This window comes from Sus scrofa, chromosome 14 (assembly GCF_054392235.1).
Source record: "Sus scrofa isolate SSC_HxYL_T2T_F1_AM1 chromosome 14, Sscrofa_HxYL_maternal_Yorkshire_Landrace_v2.0, whole genome shotgun sequence".
Classification (NCBI taxonomy): domain Eukaryota; kingdom Metazoa; phylum Chordata; class Mammalia; order Artiodactyla; family Suidae; genus Sus; species Sus scrofa.
Genome location: NC_139396.1, coordinates 120,766,347 through 120,779,379, shown reverse-complemented (window position 1 = coordinate 120,779,379; position 13,033 = coordinate 120,766,347). Strand labels below are relative to the sequence as shown.

Sequence of the window (13,033 nt, the reverse complement as noted above, 5' to 3'; positions counted from 1 at the left end):
CTTATGAGGTAATGAATCTGTAGGACTGAGATGAAGATATGAAGAAAAATACTCAGTGTGTATACTTAGGACATGTTATTAAGAGACTGTTTATCCTTGGTATACTTTTTGATTGAAATAATGAGCTTTATGACAGAGGAAAATGAGTGACACAGGAACAGCTTGGTTAGTAGGTTTAGGAGGTGAAAGTGCTCTCCCATCCCTTTGGGCAAACAATGGATTTTAAACTAGTTTGCATGAAGCCCAGGATGCTTCATAGGGTCTTTTCAAAGCTGTAGTGAAGGTAGAGAACAGAAGTGAGAGCTTTTAGTGCCCTTGCCTTTGTTTCAAATTTGGGTTATTTTGTTTATGAAATACACAGTCATCTGGACATCAAAGAAGAAAAGTTTGCAAGTGAGTGGCTGTGGCTCAGGACAAGATAGGAAAATGAGGGTGGTGGCATTATGCATTATTTGTGTAGAGATGAGCCTCCTGACTTTCTTAGTCTTAACTAGAATTCTCTTATCTCTCCACCTTTCTTTCTTCTCTGCGTGACAATAGAACTCCAGCAGTAGGAGGAGGCCTCTCAAGGTTGCAGCTTGGGAGAGTTGCAGGATTTGATTGGGTCTGGTGGTTTAGGGGGAGATATTTGGGCTATATCATGTAAATCATATCAAACTTTATGCAAGCTCTTCCATTCAAATAAATATCCAGTCAAACTCACATTCTTAGATCTAAAAACTTAAGAGCTGTTTTCCCAGAAGTGGGTATAACTTAATCTAAAATGTTCAGAGCACAAGGAAGAGAATATTTTATCTCAGAAACAGTGATAGACTTTAAGAACAGTGATTTTACCTACAACTGACAAAGCATCCATAAAAATTGCATTAAAGCATTGATAGAAGCAAGACTCCATAGCATACACTCAGCTCAAGTAATTCAGTGACTGATTATGTGGTTTATAGGTGATTTAGACCTTTAATTTTTCCTACATTGTCGGCTTTTTGGCCATTTCCTACACCATCTGTTTGATGGGAATATTCAGGTTGAAAGTTAGTGAGACCTCAGTCAATCAATTTTGTTAACAGTTATAGTTTCATTTAAAGGTTTGATAGAAGAGGATGTTGAAACCCTTAAGGAGGATTTAGAGTCATCTGCAGCTTTCATTAATCCATGATCTTTCTCTAGTAAATTGCCATCAAAAAAGAATTATTCCATTAGCACTTCTGGAAATGCAATTCAAATTATTTGCCCTGGAGAAGGAGGTAAGAAATAGCATCATCTTTGATAAAGAACAATAGTGCAAAATCAGAGGTGCAAAATGATGATGAAAATCGAATTATCAAAGCATCTTTTCTTAGTTATTTTTCTGGCATAAAATTACAAATGAATGAATGACACATAAAGCTATGTGATCATAGCTTTTCCATGTGCTCCAACTAAGCAAATGTTGGCACCTGTCATCAGGCTGAAAACATCAGAGGGGTGAGGTATCAACCTAGTTTTGCAGAATTAATATACCCAACAGTCAGGGTCTTCAGTACAGGTAACAGCAAGGAGTGATACATGTGCCCCTGTGCTCATTTCCCTCAGTCAGATATATCAGTGAGCTCTTCTGGACACTGCTATCCCTCTCCACCACTCTTATAACAGTATCCATTAAGACAGTCCTTGAAAGGCATTTATGTCCCAGGTATTGTCCTAAATACCAAGGTTATATGCAAATTCAGACTCAGACTCTAACTTTGAAGAATTCAGAGTCTGAAAAAGGAGGCAAATGTATAAGTGTGGCAGAGTTCGCCCCTTTGTCCTTGCAGATCTCGTCTCTTCCCTCATCCACCACTTCATTTGCCCAGCACAGTGACCTGCATGGATGCCTATGAAGGCTCCTGGTCCTCACCTTTTTGGCGGGATTTGGTCTATTGCAAGGACAATCCAGCAGCATATGGGAGGGAGAGGAGAGTTAAGTTAAATTATTCCTCCTCCCCATGATGCTCCTGGGCTTGGCAGTGTCCCTCTACTGAATGTCATAGCTCCTCTGATGACCCTCATCCCAGATATTGGTAACTGTTCCTTCCCTTTGATTTTTTGGACTAGAGCTGGTAACAACTCCTCTGCCACCATTCCTGGGGTATGTGCTAATCCTTGTGGCTCCTCTGCAACCATCTATGCCTCTGTTAATAAATAAATGCTCCTTGAAATGATTCTTTTCTTTTTTTGTCTTTTCAGGGCTGCTCCCATGGCATATGGAAGTTCCCAGTCTAGGGGTCAAATTGGAACTGCAGCTGCCAGCCTACACCACAGCCTCAGCAATGCAGGATCCCAGCTACATCTGCAATCTGCACCACAGCTCACAGCAACACTAGGTCCTTAACCCAATGAGTGAGGCCAGGGATCAAATCTTCATCCTCGTGGATGCTAGTCAGATTCATTACCACTAAGCCATAATGGGAACACCCTCAAAGTGATTCTAATGTGAGAGAGCTGGTTCCTTTTAGGGCTCTCTCTGATAGAGAAGTATTGCTTAAAAGTCATCGAGGAAGAAGAACTTTTCCTGTGCTCTTCTAGGTTCTTCTAGCTGGTCTAGGAATTACTTGACTTGTGACAGATGAACAGGAAAAAATCAGACAAAATGCAGTAGCACATATACTTGGGAGAGATGCAGGAATACTGAGTCACTCACCAAAATGACTGAAGTCCCCACCTTAAGTACCATCCTCAACTAAAGACAAAAGGGGATGTTGGGGGTAGTAGTTTGGGACTGCAAAGGAGAGGAAGGCAAGTCACCCTGAGATGGAAAAGCAAATTGTTTGTAAAACAAATTTTTGAGACAGAGTGGATTCTGATTTAGGCTGTGCTAAGTTTCTCCCACTATAGTGATCCTGTATTTCTTTACAGATAGCTCTGGTGGTAGGTCTTTTTCAGGAACTGGCCCTTTATCTAAATTCTTTTTTTTTTTTTTTTTTTTTTTTTTATTAAATTTTATTTTCCCACTGTACAGCAAGGGGGTCAGGTTATCCTTACATGTATACATTACAATTACAGTTTTTCCCCCACCATTTCTTCTGTTGCAACATGAGTATCTAGACATAGTTCTCAATGCTATTCAGCGGGATCTCCTTGTAAATCTATTCTACGTTGTGACTGATAAGCCCAAGCTCCCGATCCCTCCCACTCCCTCCCCCTCCCATCAGGCAACCACAAGTCTCTTCTCCAAGTCCATGATTGATTTTCTTTTCTGAGGAGATGTTCATTTGTGCTGGATATTAGATTCCAGTTATAAGTGATATCATATGGTATTTGTCTTTGTCTTTCTGGCTCATTTCACTCAGGATGAGATTCTCTAGCCTTTATCTAAATTCTTAAGGCAGCTATGAAGAAGCTAAAAAGAAAGACAACCTGAGTCTTCTGTTTCTTAAAAATAATCAGCCTCAATTAATCCTCATGCCAAAGAGACACAATTTGGGGTAACACATTTTGCTGCTCCACAAAGTCAAGTAAGAGAAAGTCTGCAGTGAATGCTTTTATGGTGATGTACAAAGGAGAGAAGGACCATTTCTTCTGAACAGTAGATATCAGGAAATGCAGCTTAAAATGGTAGCATGTGGACTAAAACTTAAAGGTTGAAAGATTTACTGGGAAAAATATAGGGGAAAAGATATACCAAGTGGAGGGAAAAACACTTGCCAAAATCACAGAAGTAAAATTTCAATGGTCATTTCTGGGGTTAGGTATGTGCGATTGAAGTTTAATGTGTATTGAAGGGAAGGGTGAGGGCTTGACAAATGCAAAGCTGGTGTGTATCTTGTCTACCCAATATGCTTGTACCTAGCACACATGTGGTGCTCAGTAAATGGTTTATTGAGAAACTAAAATCAATAAATAGAAAGATGAGCAAGGGCATGATCATGAAGGATTTTGAACACTTAGGAATTTGTACTTCACAGTGAAGGTGATAGAGAAATAAAGCTTTTGAGCAGTGGATTGATGCATTTCAGTAACTTAATTATATCCTTCTTTTCAAATATCACTACATTTGTCCTCTCCCTTACTGGATCTAGTAAGTAATCTCACTCTCCATCTTGAGAGCAGGAAACAAGTCTTACTCATCTACATACTCCCAGTATCTCTTAGTAGAATAATTTGTACATTGCGGGCATTCAGAATATACTTTAAGCATAAATTGCATGGTTAAAGTTCCCATAGTATACACATTTTATTTTAGCTATTTTTTATTTGAGCTTTTGAAGTGAAACCGTACTGATTTTATCCCAAACATTGATTTAAACATGATACAACTGAAAGAAGAAATACAGTGTAACTGATGAGTTTTAAGTGCTGCCCATTGAAATGTTATTTATTTATTTTTCATTGATCCAAAGAAGACCTCAGCTTGGAATATGATTGACTACAGCTAAGAGGCTCTCTGGGGGTTTGTAGGAAAAGATTGGCTCTTTCTGTAACTATTTATCACTGTAATCAGAAGCTTGAATGTCTCTAGTGGACATTCTGTGCTTAAGAAATTGTCCTTAATGTTTTCACTAATCTTCATCTCAAATCTCGAAGAGTGATAAACTGTTGAATTTGCAATGAGAGCAAATTCATTTACAATTGAATATATTAGCTCAGACTTGCTAGTGAGTCCAAACATTTATTCTAGAATGGGGAAACATATTTTTCTCTCTGCTCACTTTATTCACCTGGGGAGGAGTTAAATGTTATGAACTGAATGTCTGTGCCACCTATCCCAGTCAATTCATATGTTAAAATATAATCCCTCATCTCTAACGTGGTGGTATTTGGTGGTGGGGGCCTTGGGAGTAAATACATAGGGAAGGTAGAGCCCTCATGAATGAGGTTAGTGCCCTTGTAAAAAGAGGCCAGAGAGCTAGATCCCTCTTTCGGCCATGCAAGGCTTCAATAAGAAGTGGTGTGTTCTAGTTTCATGATTTACATGCAGCCGTCCTCTTTTTCCAGCTCCACTTGTTGAAGAGACTATCTTTTCCCTATTTTATATTCTTGCCTCCTTTGTCAAAGATTAATTGACCATAGGTGTCTAGGTTTATTTCTGGGTTCTCTGTTCTGTTCCACTGGTCTATTTGTCTGTTTCTGTACCAGTACCACATTTAATTACTCCAAAATATACAAACAACTCATGCAATTCAACAGCAAAAAATAAATAAATAAATAAATAACAAATCCAATTTAAAAATGGGCAGAAGACCTAAATAGAAATTTCTTCAAAGACATGTGGATGGCCAACAGGCACATGAAAAAATGGTCAGTAATCACTAATTATCAGAGAAATGCAAATCAAAACCACTATGAGCTACCACCTCACACCAGTCAGAATGGTCATCATTAGTAAGTCTACAAATAATAAATGCTGAAGAGGGTGTGGAGAAAGGGTACCCTTCTACACTGTTGGCAGTAATGTAAATTGGTACAACCACTATGGAAAACAGTATAGAGGTACCTCAGAAAACTAAATATAGAACTACCATATGATCCAGCAATCCCACTCCTGGGCATATATCCAGACAAAACTTTCATTGAAAAAGATACATATACCCATATGTTCATTGCAGCACAATTCGCAATAGCCAAGACATGGAAACAACCCAAATGTCCATCAACAGAAGAATGGATTAAGAAGATGTGGCACAGATACACAAGGGAATACTACTCAGCCATAAAAAAAGAACAAAATAATGCCATTTGTAGCAACATGGATGGAACTAGAGACTCTCATACTAAGTGAAGTAAATCAGAAAGAGAAAGACAAATACCATATGAAATCACTTATATCTGGAATCTAATATAAAGAAAATCATGGACATGGAGAACAAGGTGGGGGAGGGACTGGGCTGGACTGGGAATTTGAGGTTAATAGATGTAAACTATTGCCTTTGGAATGGATAAGCAATGAGATCCTGCTGTATATACTGGGAACTATCTCTAATCACTTGTGATGGGACATGATGGTGTATAATGTGAAAAAAGAATATATATAAATGTATAACTGGGTCACTTTGCTGAACAGCAGAAATTGACAGAAAGTTGTAAATCAACTATAATAAAAATTTTTTTAGAAAAGAAACGGGCCTTCTGGTGCTCAGAAGAAGGCTCTCACTGGAAATCAACTGCGCTTGGCATCCTGATCACAGACTTCCAACATTCAGAACTGTGAGAAATAAATTACTGTTGTTTATAAGCCATACTTTGTTATGATGAGCTGAATTGACTAAGACAGTAAGTGAATGATTTGTTATCTATAAGGAATATAGTAATACACTTTAAATAGGAAAATAAGGTCATTTCTTCATGTTGGCAGGCAGTTCTTTTTAACAGGTACTTACTGAGCATATACTATTGGCTTTTAGAGGTGTTATAAGGAATTCTGAACAGGTGATATAGTACACTCCCCAGGCCTCCTTTACTGGGTGGGAACACCTGACCCCCAGCTGCAGGGCACTGGTTGTTAAAAGTTCATACCTATGTCTCCAAATTATTGTCTGTGGCTTAGGGGAATTTTCCTAGCCTGGAGATGTCCAGGAAGTTGCATGGCCCAAAGATGGTCCATGACCAGTGAGTGACTGATGCAGTATGCAGCAGCCCAGCTTTCTCACCTCAGATGAGACAATCTCTGTGGTACATTTTCTATTTCAGCACTCCCATGGGACCAGATAGAACGTTGTAACTCTCCTGTAACTCTGACTTTGCCTCATTCCTTCCATTGTTTATCCTGCTTTCCTCACTCTCTTCCTTTCTCCTGATAGCAGTGCATCAATGAATTTCTTGCGAGAATCCCTGTCTCGGGCTCTTCCTCAAGGAAACTCCACTGAAGACAGATATAGAGAAGGATAAGACCTAGGCTGTTTTCAAGGATGTGTAATTCAGAAGTGCATATCAAGTTTGCAAATAATTTAAGTTAGAACATGATATGATCTAAGATATACAAGGATAGTAGTGCTATGGTGATTTAAAGAAGAACTTCTTCACAGAGATTATAGGGTGGATGTAAAACCCTTGAAGCAAGAGAACCTGAGGTTTATTTGAGAATTGCATTTTGAAAATTGAACTCTTCCTATTCTGTCTGGGAGTAAGTGGAAGGTAAGGATGGACCATTTTGTGCCGTGCCTTGGAAGCTAGGAAGAGGTGTTTACTCTTAATTTGAAAGGCAATGGAAACCATTGAATATTTTTGAACATCACAGTGATTCTGCTGGAATTGTACTTCTGAAGATATATCTAGATGAACATGTAGAATAAATTTTAGTGGTGAGAAGTAGGAATTGAAGAGACCACTAAGGATGCTAATTGTTAAATGAGAAAAAGTGATGTTCCATGGTGATAATGGGCTAAGAAATAGATATGAGAGCATTTTAGAAGTAGAATTGGCAGGACTTGGTAAGTAATTAATGTAGTGAGCATTGGGTATAGAGAGAACAGTGACTCAAGCTTTGGGGGCTTGTCTAAATGATGACCTCTTAATGCTTTTTCAGAAATAGAATTGTTACATTGAAGGATTTTCACATTTAAAATCCTGTTATAGGAGTTTCCATCATGGCTCAGTGGTTAATGAATCTGAGGATATGGGTTTGTTCCCTGGCCTCGCTCATGGGTTAAGGATCTGGTGTTGCCATGAGCTGTGGTGTAGGTCGCATACGTGGCTCGGATCTGGCGTTGCTGTGGCTCTGGCATAGGCTGGCAGCAACAGCTCCAATTCAACCCCTAGTCTGGGAACCTCCATATGCCAGGGGTGCGGCCCTAGAAAAGGCAAAAAAAAAAAAAAAAAGGGACGTAAAATCCTGTTATAAAATGCAAACACTGAGGTTTGCCCCTGTTTAAAAACCTGTGCCATTTTCACGATGAGGGGAGTGATATCTTATTGCTATTTTTACTTATTCTGAAAGTTATGAGTAAAGTCGAAAATACTGTGTCTGTCATGGGTTGAGCAAGGAATGCAAACATTCCTTCTATTATTGTGTTTCCATCTCCCCTGGCATTTGGAATAATTCTTGCTGTATGTAGTCTGATGTTACGTTACTAGGCCCATGATGATTTATAGCAGACTTTTACTCGGACTGTTTTCTGACTACAAGCCAAGAGGAAATAGGATATCCCAGTGGAATCCTGCATGCAAATACGAAGGGCTCAACTGCTTGTGTGGTGATGCTTAAGAAAAGCCTTGTTTGCACATCCTCATACAGTATTGGGGAAAGGCTTTGAGTCAGAAGAGCTGGGTTTGAATCCTGACTCCACCAACAGCTAGCTAGTTTTACATACTTGGACAACTTACTTAAACTTTCTGGGCATCAGTGTTCAAATCTGTAAGGCTATATTTTCTTCAAAGTATTATCCTGAGAGACAGTCACAATAATGGGAGTAATTTTTTCTTCATACTCACAAAATGAATTTGGTAGATTTTATTCCTGCTAGTCTTAACTCTGCATCAGCAAAAACTATGCTTTCATATTTCTTTCCCCAGCATCTTTCCTGGCACATAGTAACTATTCATTAAAGTTTGTCACATGGATGGATGATGCATTTTTGCCTTGGATGAGAGAAGTGGCAGTCTATATATACTTCATTCTCTTTTGCTCTCTGAAATAAGAAATGGGAAAGAGCAGTATATTGGGAGGTTTTTGTTATGAAAAACTATTTGCTTCTCCATCTGTTTTGGCTTTGTCTGGAGATGTGGGTATTTCATTTCAGGTGGATGAAATTGTTTCATTCCCCCTCTTAATAAGGCATTGTCTTCTTTCTGATGGGCCTTTGGATTCTATTACTGTTGTTTAAACAACAGTGTCCTGTTACGGTAGCAGCAGCTGGCCTAGTGGATGGAAAAAACATTTTGGTATCTTTTATTTTTACTTTTTTTGGCATTTCCTGAAAATGATAGGAAGATGAAAAGTGACCTGCTCTTTGGTAATTTTTTTTTTTTTCTGTTGGAACAGCTTGTTCAGATTATTTGAGCAGTTCTGTGTGTGTGTGTGTGTGTGTGTGTGTGTGTTTGTGTGTGTGTGTGTATTCTTGTGCTCCCAAATTTCCTTTCCCATCCTTCAGGAAAGGATGTTGATGCCTGATAGTATTATTCTGAGTTTAATAGTATTTTGTCTTATGCTTTAGGTCAGGCTATTTTCAATAAAATCATTTTGTATATGGACCATTTCTGTAGTCTCCTAGCTACCTTGCTGCCAGTAGACTAGATAAGTATATTAGTGACTCCCACTTTCCAGATGAAAACATTGTGCACCAGAGATTGAAGGAATTGCCAAGTGAATAAAGACTGTGGATTACTTTTATGGCTTCACCTGGATGTCTTTTCATACGACCCCAGGGAACCTTTAAATACTTATGTATCTCTAGGGGTGTCCATTTTCCTTGAGGCATACTGAGATGTGAATGTGCCTGACTGTTGTTCGCTTGGTTTTATGAGGCTGTGTAACCATTGAGTCAATCCTCCCTGGTCCTAAGAGGATTGGAAATGGGTCATTCATAGCTAAGATGACTAGCAAATGTACTGTCTGACCCAGGGTTTCAACTGAGAAACTACTTGCCTTTTCTGAGCATGGTCTGTACATTCCAAGGATGATGAATTTGCTTATAGTATTGCCAATATACAGTATATATCCCCATATCTACCCTGAAATCCTAGCTGTTGAAAAGCACAGGTCACATGTTATACCCTTTATTAAGCCTCTTCCTATTTAGCAACTCAAATTTTCATTCTCACCTATGTTTTCATACCCTCTCTTTTGTATGACTTTTCACATTCCGTATCATATGATGGTTAATTTTTTTTGCATGTTTTCATAGTCATTCAGTTTTAATTCTAAATCATTTCTGTCTTCCCCACAGCACTCACCCCAGTGTATAAACCCCAAGTAGGGGAATAATAAGCACTTGTTGATGGGAGGTTAGGTTGTCTGCCTGAAATGGAATTCCATTGATAGTTTTCATTTAACATGTTTTAGATGTAGGTACACAGCTGGGAAATTGGCACATTTTCATTTCTCAGTGTTCTATCTTTTGACTTTTATTGTATTGGCTCCTGTGAATGTAAGCTCACATGCATACTTCTGTAATTCTGTTTTCAAACATACCATCATCTCTAATGGGTTACTAGCCTGTTAGGAATGTACCCATTACCAAAGATGGAGCCATAAAAATGTTTTCAGTCTGTTCCAGAACCAAAGACCCGTCTTAATGCCAAAAATAAGCTCCTAAAGGATAGCTCATTGACCTTACTTAGGATTGGCAGCCACCTTACTGTGCAGAACAGAGACTAGCACAGAGCTTGCATTTGTGTCCATTGTTTCTTGGGATGCAGTCAGGAAGATTGACTGACCTTTGCCCAGATCCCTTTGTTGGCACTTTTTTCAACTCAGAAAATAGTCTCTTAAATTGACAGCAGATTTTTTGGAAAATGAAACGCAAATGCAGTTGTGACTTTTTGGCAGGGCTTTTATTCATTAGGACAAGGAAGAGATTATTTTTTCTAAAATAGATGGAAACAGAAAATAAGTGATAGAATATCCATCCATATTTTGGATATAGCCCATATCTATGCATTTTGTTCTGGAGATGTGAAGTTTAACTTTTCTCATTGGAAAATTTGAATCAACTTAGTTAATTATTTGAAAAAATGTGACTTGGAATTTTTAAAAATAAATTTTATTGACATAGAGTTAACTTAAAAGATTTGGAATTTTTGAGTCATATTTGTTACTGAATCTTTCTGAGGACATCTTACAAAGAAGTTTCTAAAGGGAACCCTCCTGCACTGTTGGTTAGGGCTGGGTGAACAGAGTACAGCCACTATGGAGAACGGTTTGGCGATACCTTAGAAATCTATACATAGAACTTCCATATGACCCCACAATCCCACTCTTGGGCATCTATCTGGACAAAACTCTACTTAAAAGAGACACATGCACCTGCATGTTCATTGAAGCACTCTTCACAATAGCCAGGACATGGAAACAACCCAAATGTCCATCGACACATGATTGGATTCCGAAGATGTGGTATATACACACAATGGAATACTACTCAGCCATAAAAAAGAATGACATAATGCCATTTGCAGCAACATGGATGGAACCAGAGAATCTCATCCTGAGTGAAATGAGCCAGAAAGACAAAGACAAATACCATATGATATCACTTATAACTGGAATCTAATATCCAGCACAAATGAACATCTCCTTAGAAAAGAAAATCATGGACTTGGAGAAAAGACTTGTGGCTGCCTGATGGGAGGGTGAGGGAGTGGGAGGGATCGGGAGCTTGGGCTTATCAGACACAACTTAGAATAGATTTACAAGGAGATCCTGCTGAGTAGCATTGAGAACTTTGTCTAGATACTCATATTGCAACAGAACAAAGGGTGGGGGAAAAAATGTAATTGTAATGTATACATGTAAGGATAACTTGATCCCCTTGCTGTACAGTGGGAAAATAAAAAAAAAAAAGAAGAAGTTTCTATTATATTTTCTCTCCTTGATAAGTTAAACCATTTCTGATTTCAGTTACTTGGGGAGTCTGCAGCCCACAAGCAGATTGTGGCAACTGGCCAGGACACAGTGACTGGGGAGAAGTGATTATGTTCCAGGTCATTAATTTCTGTTTCCAAGCTTTATAATATTCTCCAAGATGCCAGTTGTCTCAAAAGGAAAGGAATTATCTGGATTAGCTCTCAGCTCTTTTCTTCCCTTCCCTACATTAGTATGTTGTTTCCTTTTCCCTTAAAAGGAGGATGTCTGGGTGGCCAGGGCAGCTCTATTTATCATATCTCTAATTGCTCAGCTGGGTGGATGGAAGAAGAGAAAGGATGGACAGCTCTTTCCCCAGCACCACTTTCTGCATTGGCTCTGACTGTCCTTGAGGACGTGTCTCAGCAGGTAACATTTGTAGTTACCTGGCTTGCACCTACCTTTTCTAATCCTCTCAAGAGTAGACTTAGTGTTCGCAGACCCCTCCCAGAGATCTGCTAGAACACTCAACTCTACCAATGTCTCAGGATTCTGCTCTGAAAAGCATACAACTTTGTCTTCTCCCCAAATACTACCCATATTTCCTCTATATGTGATGGGCTAAATATTCCATTAGATTTCACTTATAGGCAGATTGCAGGTGAGTGGAAGCCAATGGGAGCTTCATGTTTTCCTATTTTCAGAATTCTTTCCCTAATTCTATCTCTTGATTGCTTTCTATCTACTTGTCTTATATTCCTGCCTCCCCAAACTCCAGTTGGAAGTAATTTCTCTCTTCTAATTACTTTACCATTCCTGCCTTGCACTATAGTTATAACGTAGGCATCTTATCTGTGACCTTCCCCCACCCCCCACCAAAGGTAAGATGTCAAAGGGGCTATTTCTTTTCACAGTGGGCTCATCAATTCAGTGCCTTTCTTGTAGCAAGAACTCAGGGCTGGGTGAACAAATTTTAGCTCCCTTTAGAACAAAACTCAAGTGTCTTTATCTTTCCCACCTCCCAAAGTTTCAATTACCTAGGTAAACAAGAATTTAAATATATATTATCATTCTTCTCTACTGAAGTAGAAGATATAATCTTGGGCATCTAGGCTTTGCTGGTAGGAAAAACAGGCTGAACTATAGAGTGTATGTATGGAGTTCTTGTATGTGTGGATAATGAACAAATAATATGAGGCATTGTTTAATTAGTATAAGATATGTATTACTAGTTATAGGCTGTATAGTAATTCAGAGATGGTCAAATTGTTAGGGTTAAGGAAGTTGAGGGAGGAACCAAGGTGATCACTACTGAAAGAACTACAAGGTTCTGGGTCTCATACTATGTACACTTATAATTTTTCCTAAGTAAATCTGGACTACGAATCAAGCAACCACAGACCCATTGCTGCCAGTTGGCAAGTAGGCATGTGTTTCTTAGAAAGATGGGCAGACTCCTGTCTTCAGGATTGAGGATGAGGAAAAGGCTATGGAGTTTGGAAATGAGAGAGAGATCAGTTATTTTCTCAAATAATGATAAGGGGACTCCAGAAAGCCATGACTTAGTGGAGTTTT

The 13,033-nt window shown here is 38.9% G+C and overlaps 1 protein-coding gene across 3 annotated transcripts in view; it reads left to right on the top strand.

The window, feature by feature from the left end:
- Positions 1 to 13,033, top strand: part of PRKG1 (protein kinase cGMP-dependent 1) — a 1,234,647-nt gene that overhangs the window by 213,514 nt on the left and 1,008,100 nt on the right.